The sequence below is a fragment of the Rhinatrema bivittatum genome, chromosome 1 (genome assembly GCF_901001135.1).
Source record: "Rhinatrema bivittatum chromosome 1, aRhiBiv1.1, whole genome shotgun sequence".
In the NCBI taxonomy this organism is placed as follows: domain Eukaryota; kingdom Metazoa; phylum Chordata; class Amphibia; order Gymnophiona; family Rhinatrematidae; genus Rhinatrema; species Rhinatrema bivittatum.
This window is the reverse complement of record NC_042615.1, coordinates 833,862,763-833,876,728: the sequence shown is the minus strand read 5'-3', so window position 1 is coordinate 833,876,728 and position 13,966 is coordinate 833,862,763. Positions and strand designations below refer to the sequence as shown.

At 44.8% G+C, this 13,966-nt stretch overlaps 1 protein-coding gene across 1 annotated transcript in view; it reads right to left on the bottom strand.

The window, feature by feature from the left end:
• LOC115079614 overlaps positions 1 to 8,424 on the bottom strand; it is a gene marked incomplete at its 3' end in the record, with an annotated part of 68,664 nt that extends 60,240 nt beyond the window's left edge. The window contains 2 exon segments of the mRNA XM_029583317.1: positions 7,128 to 7,250; positions 8,228 to 8,424.
• Between the last annotated feature and the right edge of the window lie 5,542 nt (positions 8,425 to 13,966).

The following is a 13,966-nucleotide window of genomic DNA, read 5'->3' as shown; positions in this document are numbered from 1 at the left end:
GAATGAATTATGAATACGGAGACTGGTTGGAAGCCGCAAACGATAAGTGACTGGACCCAAGCGTTTGCTGACCAAGAAAGTTCCAATAAACTTAGGAGCCAGTCTCATAGATGGAACCCGAAGACGTATGTGACGGGTACTCAGCCAAACACAGTCTCCCGTGTTAAATACTGGAGCAGGACGATGATGCTTATCCGACATCCTCTTGGAGGCGGCCGCCGCACGGGACAGCTGAGCATTAGTAGACTTCCAAAGTTCATGAAGTTGTGATGCGGAAAGGTGGGCCGCCGGAGAGGCAATCGAAACTGGCAAAGGAAGAGGAGGTCGGGGCTGCTTCCCGTAAATGATCTGGAAGGGAAAATTCCCAGTGGCCGAGTGCTTGTGTGAATTGTGTGAAAATTCGGCCCAGGGCAATAGTGAGGACCAATCATCCTGACGGTCATTCACAAACAGGCGGATGAATGTCTTCAATCCACGATTGATGCGTTCCGCCTGTCCATTCCCTTGTGGGTGAAAAGCAGTGGTGAAGTCCAACTGTATCCCAAATTCTTTACACAACGCACCCCAGTATTTGACCGTAAACTGTGGACCTCTGACTGATGTAATGTGGAGTGGTAGACCATGAAGACGGAACACATGAAGAGCAAACAGTTTTGCTAACTCAAGAGCGGATGGTAGCTTGGGCAGAGGAATAAAATGCACCATCTTTGAAAATCGGTCGACCACCACCCAAATAATCTGATTGCCGGAAGAAGCAGGGAGGTCCACCACAAAGTCCGTGGAGATATGGGTCCAAGGTTCCTGAAGGGGTGGTAGGGGTTGGAGGAGGCCCCAAGGTCAACCAGGTACTGGTTTCTGTTGGGCACATTTTGGACAGGAGTCCACATAAGCTTGTACATCCTTGTTACAATCGGGCCACCAATAGTAGCGAGACAGTATGTCCAAGGTACCAGCTCTTCCGGGATGGCCCGCCGTGAGGGAATCATGCGCCCAAGAGAGTACCTTGGGACGACGGCGAAGAGGGACCACTACCTTTCCTGGTGGCGCCGTCCTAGTGACGGCCAGGACCACTCTGGCTGGGTCAATAATATAGCTGGGGGAGTCAGAAGTGTCATCGGTCTCATGCAGTCGGGACAGGGCATCAGCAAGGACGTTCTTTGTTGCAGGTCAGTACCTTAATATAAAATCAAAATGACTAAAGAACAGTGACCACCGAGCCTGGCGTGGGTTCAATCGCTGTGCCTTACTAAGGTATTACAAATTCTTGTGATCTGTATAAACTGTAATCGTATGTTGCGCTCCTTCCAGCCATTGCCGCCATTCCTTGAAGGCCATCTTAATGGCCAGCAATTCCTTTTCTGCCTGGGAAAATTTGCGGGAAAAGTAGGAACAGGGGAGTAGTTTCCCTTGATTAGAGTGTTGGCAGAGTACCGCTCCAACCACTACGTCAGAGGCATCCACTTCCACACTAAACGGTCGCATGGGATCAGGAAGATGGAGACAGGGTTTTTGTAAAAATGCAGTTTTTAGATCCTCAAAAGCCCTTACTGCCTCATCAGGCCAATGTCTGGGGTCTGCTCCCTTTTTCGTCAGGGCCGTGAGAGGTGCCACTAGGTGAGAAAATTGAGGAATGAACGTCCTGTAGAAATTAGCGAACCCTAAAAAATGTTGTAGGGCCCGGAGTCCTACTGGTTGTGGCCATTCTCGGATGCTAGCCAATTTATCAGGGTCCATTTGAAAACCAGTGGTGGAAATAATGTAGCCCAAAAATGGTAATGATTGTCTTTCAAATAGACATTTCTCCAGTTTTACAAATAACCGGTTTTCTCGTAGTCTTTGAAGAACTTCTCGATCCTTTATGCGATGGGCGGCCAGAGTTTTAGAGTAGACTAATATATCATCTAGATAGATAATTACTCCTTGGTACAACATATCTCGAAATATTTCATTCATTAAATTTTGAAAAACCGTTGGCGCATTACAAAGGCCGAATGGCATTACCAGATATTCATAATGTCCGTCTCGCATATTAAACGCTGTCTTCCATTCGTCTCCAGGTTTAATCCGCACCAGATTGTATGCCCCCCATAAGTCCAGCTTGGTGAATATTCTAGCTCCATGAAGGCGATCTAGTAATTCTGAAATCAGTGGGAGGGGATATCGGTCCTTGCGAGTTATTGCATTAAGCCCGCGGTAGTCGATACATGGTCTTAATGACCCGTCTTTTTTGGGAACAAAGAAGAACCCTGCTCCTGCCGGAGATGATGAAGGTTGAATAAATCCTCATTCCAGATTTTCTTTAATGTACTGGGACATAGCTAAAGATTCAGGCCCAGATAATGGATACACCCGATCCCTAGGTGGACAAGAATTCGGAAGCAGGTTAATGGCACAGTCAAAGGTGCGATGAGCTGGGAGTATCTCTGCCTCTTTCTTAGAAAATACATCCGAAAAATCTGCATATTGGAATGGTGGTAGCAGCTTAGAAGTGGCTAGTTGAATTCTGGGCTGAGGTCTCTGCTTTAAACAAGTAGTAAAACATCCTGATCCCCATGCGGTAATTTGAAGAGTTTTCCAATCAATAATGGGTGCATGTTTTTGTAGCCAGGGAAGGCCCAACACTACTGGATGGACTGCCTTTTCCAAAATGAAGAAGGATATCTCCTCCTGATGGAGGACTCCCGTCTGGAGAGTTATTGGTGCGGTGCAGGTGGTGACTTGCCCTGGAAGATTCTCCCCCTGAATCGAGGAGATGTATAATGGAGACTCACGATGAAGTGTCGGTAGTTGTAGCTGGTGGACCAGCTCAGCCAGAATAAAGTCTCCTCCAGAACCTGAATCGATTAGGGCCAGTGTGGTGAACAATCCTTGAGGATAATAAATAGTAACTGGAACAGTACATTGAGGGGTGAGACTGCTACCTAGGGTCAACCCCTCCAAGACGCCTAGGTTCTGTAGTTTCCCGGACGATCGGGGCACTGAGCTAGAAGATGCCCCTTATTACCGCAGTATAGGCACAGTCCCATTCTCCTTCGGCATTGTTTTTCTTCTGTGGTCAGATGGCTCCTACCCAACTGCATGGGCTCCTCCTTGCCTTCACTGGAAACCTCTGGAGGGTTAGAGGAAATCATTGGACGGGAGAAGGTGGGAGCCAAGGGAACTGTGCGACGGTAGGCTCTCACTTCCTTGGCTCGTTGCTGTAGGCGACGATCAATACGACCAGTGAGGTCAATCACTGGTCCTCTGGAATCTCTTGCGCCACCAACTCATCCTTGATACGAGGGGAGAGTCCTTCCAGGAAAATTCCTCGTAGACAATCATTCTGCCAACCCAACTCAGAGGCCAAGGTGCGGAATTCCACTGCAAACTCTGCCAATGTCCGAGTGCCTTGGTGTAGATTGAGGAGCTCCGAAGAAGCAGTAGATTGACGTCCTGGTTCATCGAATACTTGACGGAAGGTCCGAACGAATCGTGGTAAATCATTCAAAATAGAGTCTCCTCGTTCCCAGATCGGGGATGCCCAGGCTAAGGCCTTCCCATCAAACAAATAGATGAATGTCGTCTTGGTTCGATCCGAGGAAAACTGCTGTTCTTGTAAGGAAAATCGAATGAAGCACTGATTTAGTAAACCATGACATTGCTTGGCATCTCCAGCATAGCGGGGCGGAGCAGGCAGGTGGGTTACCATGCTCGTAGACTGCGCAGTCGCAGGTGTTGGAGCCGCCGCTTCTGCTCCATGGACTGAGTCGAGCCGGTTTGCTAAGCGTTCTACCGTGGCGGTCAGGGCCTCAAGGCATTGTTGTTGTTGTTATTGTTGCTGCCTCTGTTGCATGAGCTGTTGAGCCAGGCCAGGAATAGCCTGAAGACCTTGCAAGTCCACCGGGTCCATGGCCTTTGCAATCTGTTCCAAACTCAGTCAGTTGTGGACCCTTGGTCCGGACAGTACTCACCGGGGAGATGTCCAGATGAATTCCCTCCGGGAAGGTGGAGCTGTAACTCAATACAGGCGCCAGGCAAGACGAAGTCCAGTTCCAGGCAAGGTCGAGGCAGGCGGCAGGCAAGGCGAAGTCCAGTTCCAGGCAAGGGTCAGGGCAGGCGGCAGGCAAAGCAAAGTCCAGTTCCAGGCAAAGGTCAGGGCAGGCTGCAGGCAAAGCGAAGTCCAGTTCCAGGCAAAGGTCAAGGCAGGCGGCAGGCAAAGCAAAGTCCGGTTCCAGGCAAAGGTCAGGGCAGGCAGCAGGCAAAGCAAAGTCCAGTTCCAGGCAAAGGTCAAGGCAGGCGGCAGGCAAAGCAAAGTCCAGTTCCAGGCAAAGGTCAAGGCAGGCGGCAGGCAAAGCAAAGTCCAGTTCCAGGCAAAGGTCAGGGCAGGCGGCAGGCAAAGCAAAGTCCGGTTCCAGGCAAAGGTCAGGGCAGGCGGCAGGCAAAGCAAAGTTTGTTGTTTTAATTACTCCCTTAATTGGGTAGTGTTGGCTATAGATTGCCAGCAGCACAATATAAGCCCTACCATGCCATAACATGATGAGGCACTGGCAGCACAGTGAATGACATAATTGGTAGTACAATCTACATAGATATCCCCGATTTAACAATGTGTATTTAATTTTCAGTTTTTTGGTAGGAGATCAGGGATTAGGGAATTGATTTTCTATGCTTACATTTACCTTTGTCGTTTGCCCTTGCCTAAAATTCTTTTCGTCTTAAATCAAGGAGGTTCTGAGTGAAATCAAACCGACGGCAGAGTTTGACATGCACACAGGCACTCAAAGATATAAGTAGCTAATTGAGTTAGTGCTTTGAGCGCCTCGGTTTAGGCTCCCACTGAAGCGGTTGTCAGGGAGGAAGGCAAGGTAAGAGGCACAGAAGTTTATTAAAGAATGTATTTCATTTTTCAGCTTTTTCGGGGGCTTTGTGTCTTTTCTTTGTCTTATAATTTTCTGTTTCTCTTAGTTTTTGTGTTTTTCTCGTTTGTTGCTACTCATCTTTAGTGATGTATTCTGAGAACGATATGCTTGATTGTCGGGATGACTATATGTAAGCTGAGTCAGCTAACTGCCGCCCTCATGCTGTGTTAAATGCAGTAGTGTTTGTTTAGGCACTAAGGGGTAGATTTTCAAAAAAAGCGCACATGGATGCGTGATTTTATAACATGCACGTGCCGGTGCGTGCATGTTATAAAATCGGGGGGTGGTACATGCAAAGGGGTGTACATTTGTGCAAAATATGCATGGCGACACATCGCGGCCTTCTCTAGTTCTCAATTAAGGAGCGAAGTGAGAGAGAACTTCCCTACCCCTTCCCTAACCTTCCCTTCCGCAAATGGCCGCTGTACCGGGCGCCTCCAGATCCCGCCCCCTGGACCGCCCCTTTGCCAAGGCCCAGCTCTTGTATGTGTAAGAGGAGTTATGCACACAGCTGGGCCCTTTTTATAATGCGCACGGTGTGCACAAGGCCCGGTTGTGTGTAACCCTGGTTTTTACGTGCATGGCCTCTTGAAAATCTACCCCTAAGGTAACAATAAAATTTTGTCTGGGGTTACTAAAAGTTATTCTAGCAGTATGCATTTATTCCAAGTATACATTCTACTATCATTGTTTATGATTCATTTCCTGATTTACTTGTTTTTGATTCGTGGACAGATATTGTGGATACATGCATATTGAAGCTGCATTTCACAGATGAAGATTTTTTTTTTTCCAGCAAGCACATTTTGGGGTAGATTTTCAAAAGCGTGCATGCGTAAACATCAGGGGTTATGCATGCGGCTGGGCCTTGCACGCGCTGGGCACATTTTAAAAGGGGCTTGGCCACGCGCGTAACTCCTGTTACGTGCACAAGAGCCGGGCCTTGGCTAAGGGGACGGTCTGGGAGGCAGAGAAGGATGGGGATTGAGGCGCTGTTACAGCAGCCATTTGCCGTTGTGCTGGGGGATCGCATGCTGGTAGGCTGCCGGCCTGTGCATGTTATAAAATTGCGTGGCCATACTGCATATTATTAAGAGTAAGCTTTATTTCACTGTTACTTTCTTTGTGATTATGCATATTTTTCATAAAGCAGTAGGTACAAATTTTAAAAAAATTCTAATTGTAGTCAGATTTCTATTGCTCATACTTCATTCAGTGTAGTTTTTCAAGACAACATTTTTTCAAGTTCTACAGGTAATTTGTCTAGATTGAGTAATCTTGATACTGTATATATATATTTTTTCTACTGATATATATATATATCGATGTTTTTTATATATGGATTATTGATTTATGTTATGTTGGTCCATATTCAAATTCTCCTTGAGGCCTGAATGAGCCCTTAGGTGAAAAGAGGTTCCTTGTCGGGAATCTCAACATTGGGTTCTCTGATAAAAAAAACAATATAATTGGATCAAATATAACTAATTTCATCTGATGTTAGTCAATCTGCTTAATGAACTTACATTAATTTCAATATTGTTGGAATATGAGTACAGTATGTGTGCATTTTTGTATCTTTTTATATTCTTTTGAATATTTAAGGAGTTTTTTGATTGTATGTAGTTAATCTCAATTTTGTACCACATAGAATAATATTATTACTGTACTACTGTCTTTCAGTCATGCACTATTCTAAATATTTTTTCAGTAAAGTTTTGTTTTTATAACAATTTTTGTAGTGCTGTTTTCCCTTAGGGAACTCTATACTTGTATATTGTATATTATAATTGTATATTATTATTTATCCAGTGAGCTTGTCTGGTATCGGTTTCTATTATAACTAGGTAAACGTATATCAATATGAAAAGCAGAAATTAGAGGAGAACCTCGGAGGAACCTCCCACTCTTCCAGATCAGCTGCTGTGGGGCCTTCTGGTGTTTGCAGCATCTCCCAGGTTTGGGGTCCGCTGCGATCAACCCCAGGCATGTCACTGGTCTGACGGGCCCACTGGCGCAAGCCCGAAGTCCTGATAGGCCGGTCCACCCCTGGGTGAGAGACCTGCCTCCTGCAGATTCAGATACCTCCATTCTCCCCCCTTCTTTCCTCCCATATAAAGGAAATAAAAAAAATAAGAGAATGTAAAATGTTTCCAGTGCTCGGATGCCGTTATGAGATTATAACACTCCAAAGCAGACATCGTAGTTGAATAGTAATGAGATGCTCACCTGTACAAAATCTGAGGCATGGCAGTAGCTGAAGGTGTAGGGGGTTTCATTTATGATCATCATATAGCTGTCTGGTGGGAGTGTAGCTGTCCAGGGAAAGGGCCAGCCCCGAGAAGCCATCCTCTGCAAAGAAACATTTTTTGAGGTTACTTCTAGGTCTAACCCCTTATTCTAGGAGATAGTAGGAGAAAGAGAGAGACAGACAGAGAGACTACCTACTAGGTCCTGGTAGTAGTTGGCTATTTATGCAACTATAGGAGGCCCACCTAGTAACACGAGGTGAGGCTTAGGAAGTAGTACAGTGGTTAGGGGCCACTTTGACATTCACAGTGCAACGTACGAACAGAACAGTGCTCTCTTGTGAAGATTTGATGACCCTCGGAGCGAGGAAACTCAGCCAAAGATGAGATTTGTGCAGTGTTCTCTCAACCTAGCTTGATGTTACCCAGGTACAGAGTCCATCAAGATAGGCTATCTCTCCCCCCCCCCCCCCCCCGCCCTCTCCATGGTTGCAGGTAGGAAATGCAATAATTGTGATATTGCCACAAAGTGTGAAAGATAAAGCACATTGCAATAAATAGGCTATTAGCATAACAACACACCCATTTTATAGGGCATGTGATATTTACCACTTTTTGATAAATGACAATGTAGGTGTAAGATTGAAACAAAAATGCATGTTACATAAATATAATTCTGAGAGCCCTTTCTTTCCCTGACTCATTCTGTGCTGATTTTCCTTTCGCTGGGCGAGTAATGAGAGAGGAGCAGAGCTATGAGATGAGAAGGCAGCGCAGCAGCTGCCAGAAGCAGACGGAGGGGTCACAGGGACAGCTGAGCCTGCATTCAGATCCAAGAAGCGTCTAGAAATGTAAAGAATCTGCTCCGTGGGCTGCCCTGCTCTTTGTCCTGCAGAAAGTGACAATCCAGTCCCCACGCCGCCCCCTCCCAATCACAGCAGGAAAGCAGGTGTCACTCACTTTAACCCTGCAAAGCTTGTTCTCCAGAGAGAACATATTAATGAGATCCCACTACCGCCAGAAGGATATCTAAGGAGTAGCAGCATCAGTGCTCCCAGTCTGCCTGAGGAAGGACCTTACCTGCTGCTGCCTCAGCCTAGGAGGATGCTCGCCAGACGCCCTCAGCTAGTAAGAGGCACAGAGCAGGGGAGCTCAGCCTTTCCTACTGCTGCACAGCTGCATTACATCAGATGGAAAGTGAAAGCAGCCCGACTTCCAGGAAGAGAAGGCATTTCTAGGAAAATAGTTAAAGAGCAACGTTTCCAATGCATACCCCACTGCCTTCCTTAGTAGCTTTCCTTCCTCTACTACAGCCTGACTTTCATACTTTTAAGCAAATAAACAAGAGTTACAGAACAGCCCTTGGCCCGTCATGAGACCCGGCTCCTATAGGAATCCGGGGGCAGAGATAGAGGGGAAATTCGACTCCACACATCCTTTTGCAGTTTTCAAAGAGACCTGGATTAATTTCTCTGCTTAACTTTAGAGGGATATTCAGTGGTGCAGCCTCCTGTACTATTGAATAGAGACGGCTATCTTACAGAGAGCGGGATACATTTATCTGGGTAACTTTAGAGGGATATTCAGTGGTGCAGCCTCCTGTACTATTGAATAGAGACGGCTATCTTACAGAGAGCACGATACATTTATCTGGGTAACTTTAGAGGGATATTCAGTGGTGCAGCCTCCTGTACTATTGAATAGAGATGGCTATCTTACAGAGAGCGGGATACATTTATCTGGGTAACTTTAGAGGGATATTCAGCGATGCAGCCTCCTGTACTATTGAATAGAGATGGCTATCTTACAGAGAGCGGGATACATTTATCTGGGTAACTTTAGAGGGATATTCAGTGGTGCAGCCTCCTGTACTATTGAATAGAGACGGCTATCTTACAGAGAGCGGGATACATTTATCTGGGTAACTTTAGAGGGATATTCAGTGGTGCAGCCTCCTGTACTATTGAATAGAGATGGCTATCTTTCAGAGAGCGGGATACATTTATCTGGGTAACTTTAGAGGGATATTCAGTGGTGCAGCCTCCTGTACTATTCAAAAGAGACGGATATCTTACAGAGAGTGGGATACATTTATCTGGGTAACTTTAGAGGGATATTCAGTGGTGCAGCCTCCTGTACTATTGAATAGAGACGGATATCTTACAGAGAGTGGGATACATTTATCTGGGTAACTTTAGAGGGATATTCAGTGGTGCAGCCTCCTGTACTATTGAATCGAGACGGCTATCTTACAGAGAGCGGGATACATTTATCTGGGTAACTTTAGAGGGATATTCAGTGGTGCAGCCTCCTGTACTATTGAATAGAGATGGATATCTTACAGAGAGCACGATACATTTATCTGGGTAACTTTAGAGGGATATTCAGTGGTGCAGCCTCCTGTACTATTGAATAGAGATGGATATCTTACAGAGAGCGGGATACATTTATCTGGGTAACTTTAGAGGGATATTCAGTGGTGCAGCCTCCTGTACTATTGAATAGAGATGGATATCTTACAGAGAGCGGGATACATTTATCTGGGTAACTTTAGAGGGATATTCAGTGGTGCAGCCTCCTGTACTATTGAATAGAGATGGATATCTTACAGAGAGTGGGATACATTTATCTGAGTAACTTCAGAGGGATATTCAGTGATGCAGCCTCCTGTACTATTGAATAGAGATGGCTATCTTACAGAGAGCGGGATACATTTATCTGGGTAACTTTAGAGGGATATTCAGTGGTGCAGCCTCCTGTACTATTGAATAGAGACGGCTATCTTACAGAGAGCGGGATACATTTATCTGGGTAACTTTAGAGGGATATTCAGTGGTGCAGCCTCCTGTACTATTGAATAGAGACGGCTATCTTACAGAGAGCACGATACATTTATCTGGGTAACTTTAGAGGGATATTCAGTGGTGCAGCCTCCTGTACTATTGAATAGAGATGGCTATCTTACAGAGAGCGGGATACATTTATCTGGGTAACTTTAGAGGGATATTCAGCGATGCAGCCTCCTGTACTATTGAATAGAGATGGATATCTTACAGAGAGCGGGATACATTTATCTGGGTAACTTTAGAGGGATATTCAGTGGTGCAGCCTCCTGTACTATTGAATAGAGACGGCTATCTTACAGAGAGCGGGATACATTTATCTGGGTAACTTTAGAGGGATATTCAGTGGTGCAGCCTCCTGTACTATTGAATAGAGATGGCTATCTTACAGAGAGCGGGATACATTTATCTGGGTAACTTTAGAGGGATATTCAGTGGTGCAGCCTCCTGTACTATTCAAAAGAGACGGATATCTTACAGAGAGTGGGATACATTTATCTGGGTAACTTTAGAGGGATATTCAGTGGTGCAGCCTCCTGTACTATTGAATAGAGACGGATATCTTACAGAGAGCGGGATACATTTATCTGGGTAACTTTAGAGGGATATTCAGTGGTGCAGCCTCCTGTACTATTGAATCGAGACGGCTATCTTACAGAGAGCGGGATACATTTATCTGGGTAACTTTAGAGGGATATTCAGTGGTGCAGCCTCCTGTACTATTGAATAGAGATGGATATCTTACAGAGAGCACGATACATTTATCTGGGTAACTTTAGAGGGATATTCAGTGGTGCAGCCTCCTGTACTATTGAATAGAGATGGATATCTTACAGAGAGCGGGATACATTTATCTGGGTAACTTTAGAGGGATATTCAGTGGTGCAGCCTCCTGTACTATTGAATAGAGATGGATATCTTACAGAGAGCGGGATACATTTATCTGGGTAACTTTAGAGGGATATTCAGTGGTGCAGCCTCCTGTACTATTGAATAGAGATGGATATCTTACAGAGAGTGGGATACATTTATCTGAGTAACTTCAGAGGGATATTCAGTGATGCAGCCTCCTGTACTATTGAATAGAGATGGCTATCTTACAGAGAGCGGGATACATTTATCTGGGTAACTTTAGAGGGATATTCAGTGGTGCAGCCTCCTGTACTATTGAATAGAGACGGATATCTTACAGAGAGCGGGATACATTTATCTGGGTAACTTTAGAGGGATATTCAGTGGTGCAGCCTCCTGTACTATTGAATAGAGATGGATATCTTACAGAGAGCGGGATACATTTATCTGGGTAACTTTAGAGGGATATTCAGTGGTGCAGCCTCCTGTACTATTGAATAGAGATGGATATCTTACAGAGAGCGGGATACATTTATCTGGGTAACTTTAGAGGGATATTCAGTGGTGCAGCCTCCTGTACTATTGAATAGAGATGGATATCTTACAGAGAGCGGGATACATTTATCTGGGTAACTTTAGAGGGATATTCAGTGGTGCAGCCTCCTGTACTATTGAATAGAGATGGATATCTTACAGAGAGCGGGATACATTTATCTGGGTAACTTTAGAGGGATATTCAGTGGTGCAGCCTCCTGTACTATTGAATAGAGATGGATATCTTACAGAGAGCGGGATACATTTATCTGGGTAACTTTAGAGGGATATTCAGTGGTGCAGCCTCCTGTACTATTGAATAGAGATGGATATCTTACAGAGAGCGGGATACATTTATCTGGGTAACTTTAGAGGGATATTCAGTGGTGCAGCCTCCTGTACTATTGTATAGAGATGGATATCTTACAGAGAGCGGGATACATTTATCTGGGTAACATTAGAGGGATATTCAGTGGTGCAGCCTCCTGTACTATTGAATAGAGATAGATATCTCACAGAGAGCGGGATACATTTATCTGGGTAACTTTAGAGGGATATTCAGTGGTGCAGCCTCCTGTACTATTGAATAGAGATGGATATCTTACAGAGAGCGGGATACATTTATCTGGGTAACTTTAGAGGGATATTCAGTGGTGCAGCCTCCTGTACTATTCAAAAGAGACGGATATCTTACAGAGAGCGGGATACATTTATCTGGGTAACTTTAGAGGGATATTCAGTGGTGCAGCCTCCTGTACTATTGAATAGAGACGGATATCTTACAGAGAGCGGGATACATTTATCTGGGTAACTTTAGAGGGATATTCAGTGGTGCAGCCTCCTGTACTATTGAATCGAGACGGCTATCTTACAGAGAGCGGGATACATTTATCTGGGTAACTTTAGAGGGATATTCAGTGGTGCAGCCTCCTGTACTATTGAATAGAGATGGATATCTTACAGAGAGCACGATACATTTATCTGGGTAACTTTAGAGGGATATTCAGTGGTGCAGCCTCCTGTACTATTGAATAGAGATGGATATCTTACAGAGAGCGGGATACATTTATCTGGGTAACTTTAGAGGGATATTCAGTGGTGCAGCCTCCTGTACTATTGAATAGAGATGGATATCTTACAGAGAGCGGGATACATTTATCTGGGTAACTTTAGAGGGATATTCAGTGGTGCAGCCTCCTGTACTATTCAGTAGAGACGGATATCTTACAGAGAGCGGGATACATTTATCTGGGTAACTTTAGAGGGATATTCAGTGATGCAGCCTCCTGTACTATTGAATCGAGACGGCTATCTTACAGAGAGCGGGATACATTTATCTGGGTAACTTTAGAGGGATATTCAGTGGTGCAGCCTCCTGTACTATTGAATCGAGATGGCTATCTTACAGAGAGCACGATACATTTATCTGGGTAACTTTAGAGGGATATTCAGTGGTGCAGCCTCCTGTACTATTGAATAGAGATGGATATCTTACAGAGAGCGGGATACATTTATCTGGGTAACTTTAGAGGGATATTCAGTGGTGCAGCCTCCTGTACTATTGAATAGAGATGGATATCTTACAGAGAGTGGGATACATTTATCTGGGTAACTTCAGAGGGATATTCAGTGATGCAGCCTCCTGTACTATTGAATAGAGATGGCTATCTTACAGAGAGCGGGATACATTTATCTGGGTAACTTTAGAGGGATATTCAGTGGTGCAGCCTCCTGTACTATTGAATAGAGACGGATATCTTACAGAGAGCGGGATACATGTATCTGGGTAACTTTAGAGGGATATTCAGTGGTGCAGCCTCCTGTACTATTGAATAGAGATGGATATCTTACAGAGAGCACGATACATTTATCTGGGTAACTTTAGAGGGATATTCAGTGGTGCAACCTCCTGTACTATTGAATAGAGATGGATATCTTACAGAGAGCGGGATACATTTATCTGGGTAACTTTAGAGGGATATTCAGTGGTGCAGCCTCCTGTACTATTGAATAGAGATGGATATCTTACAGAGAGCGGGATACATTTATCTGGGTAACTTTAGAGGGATATTCAGTGGTGCAGCCTCCTGTACTATTGAATAGAGATGGATATCTTACAGAGAGTGGGATACATTTATCTGGGTAACTTCAGAGGGATATTCAGTGATGCAGCCTCCTGTACTATTGAATAGAGATGGCTATCTTACAGAGAGCGGGATACATTTATCTGGGTAACTTTAGAGGGATATTCAGTGGTGCAGCCTCCTGTACTATTGAATAGAGACGGATATCTTACAGAGAGCGGGATACATGTATCTGGGTAACTTTAGAGGGATATTCAGTGGTGCAGCCTCCTGTACTATTGAATAGAGATGGATATCTTACAGAGAGCGGGATACATTTATCTGGGTAACTTTAGAGGGATATTCAGTGGTGCAGCCTCCTGTACTATTGAATAGAGATGGATATCTTACAGAGAGCGGGATACATTTATCTGGGTAACTTTAGAGGGATATTCAGTGGTGCAGCCTCCTGTACTATTGAATAGAGATGGATATCTTACAGAGAGCGGGATACATTTATCTGGGTA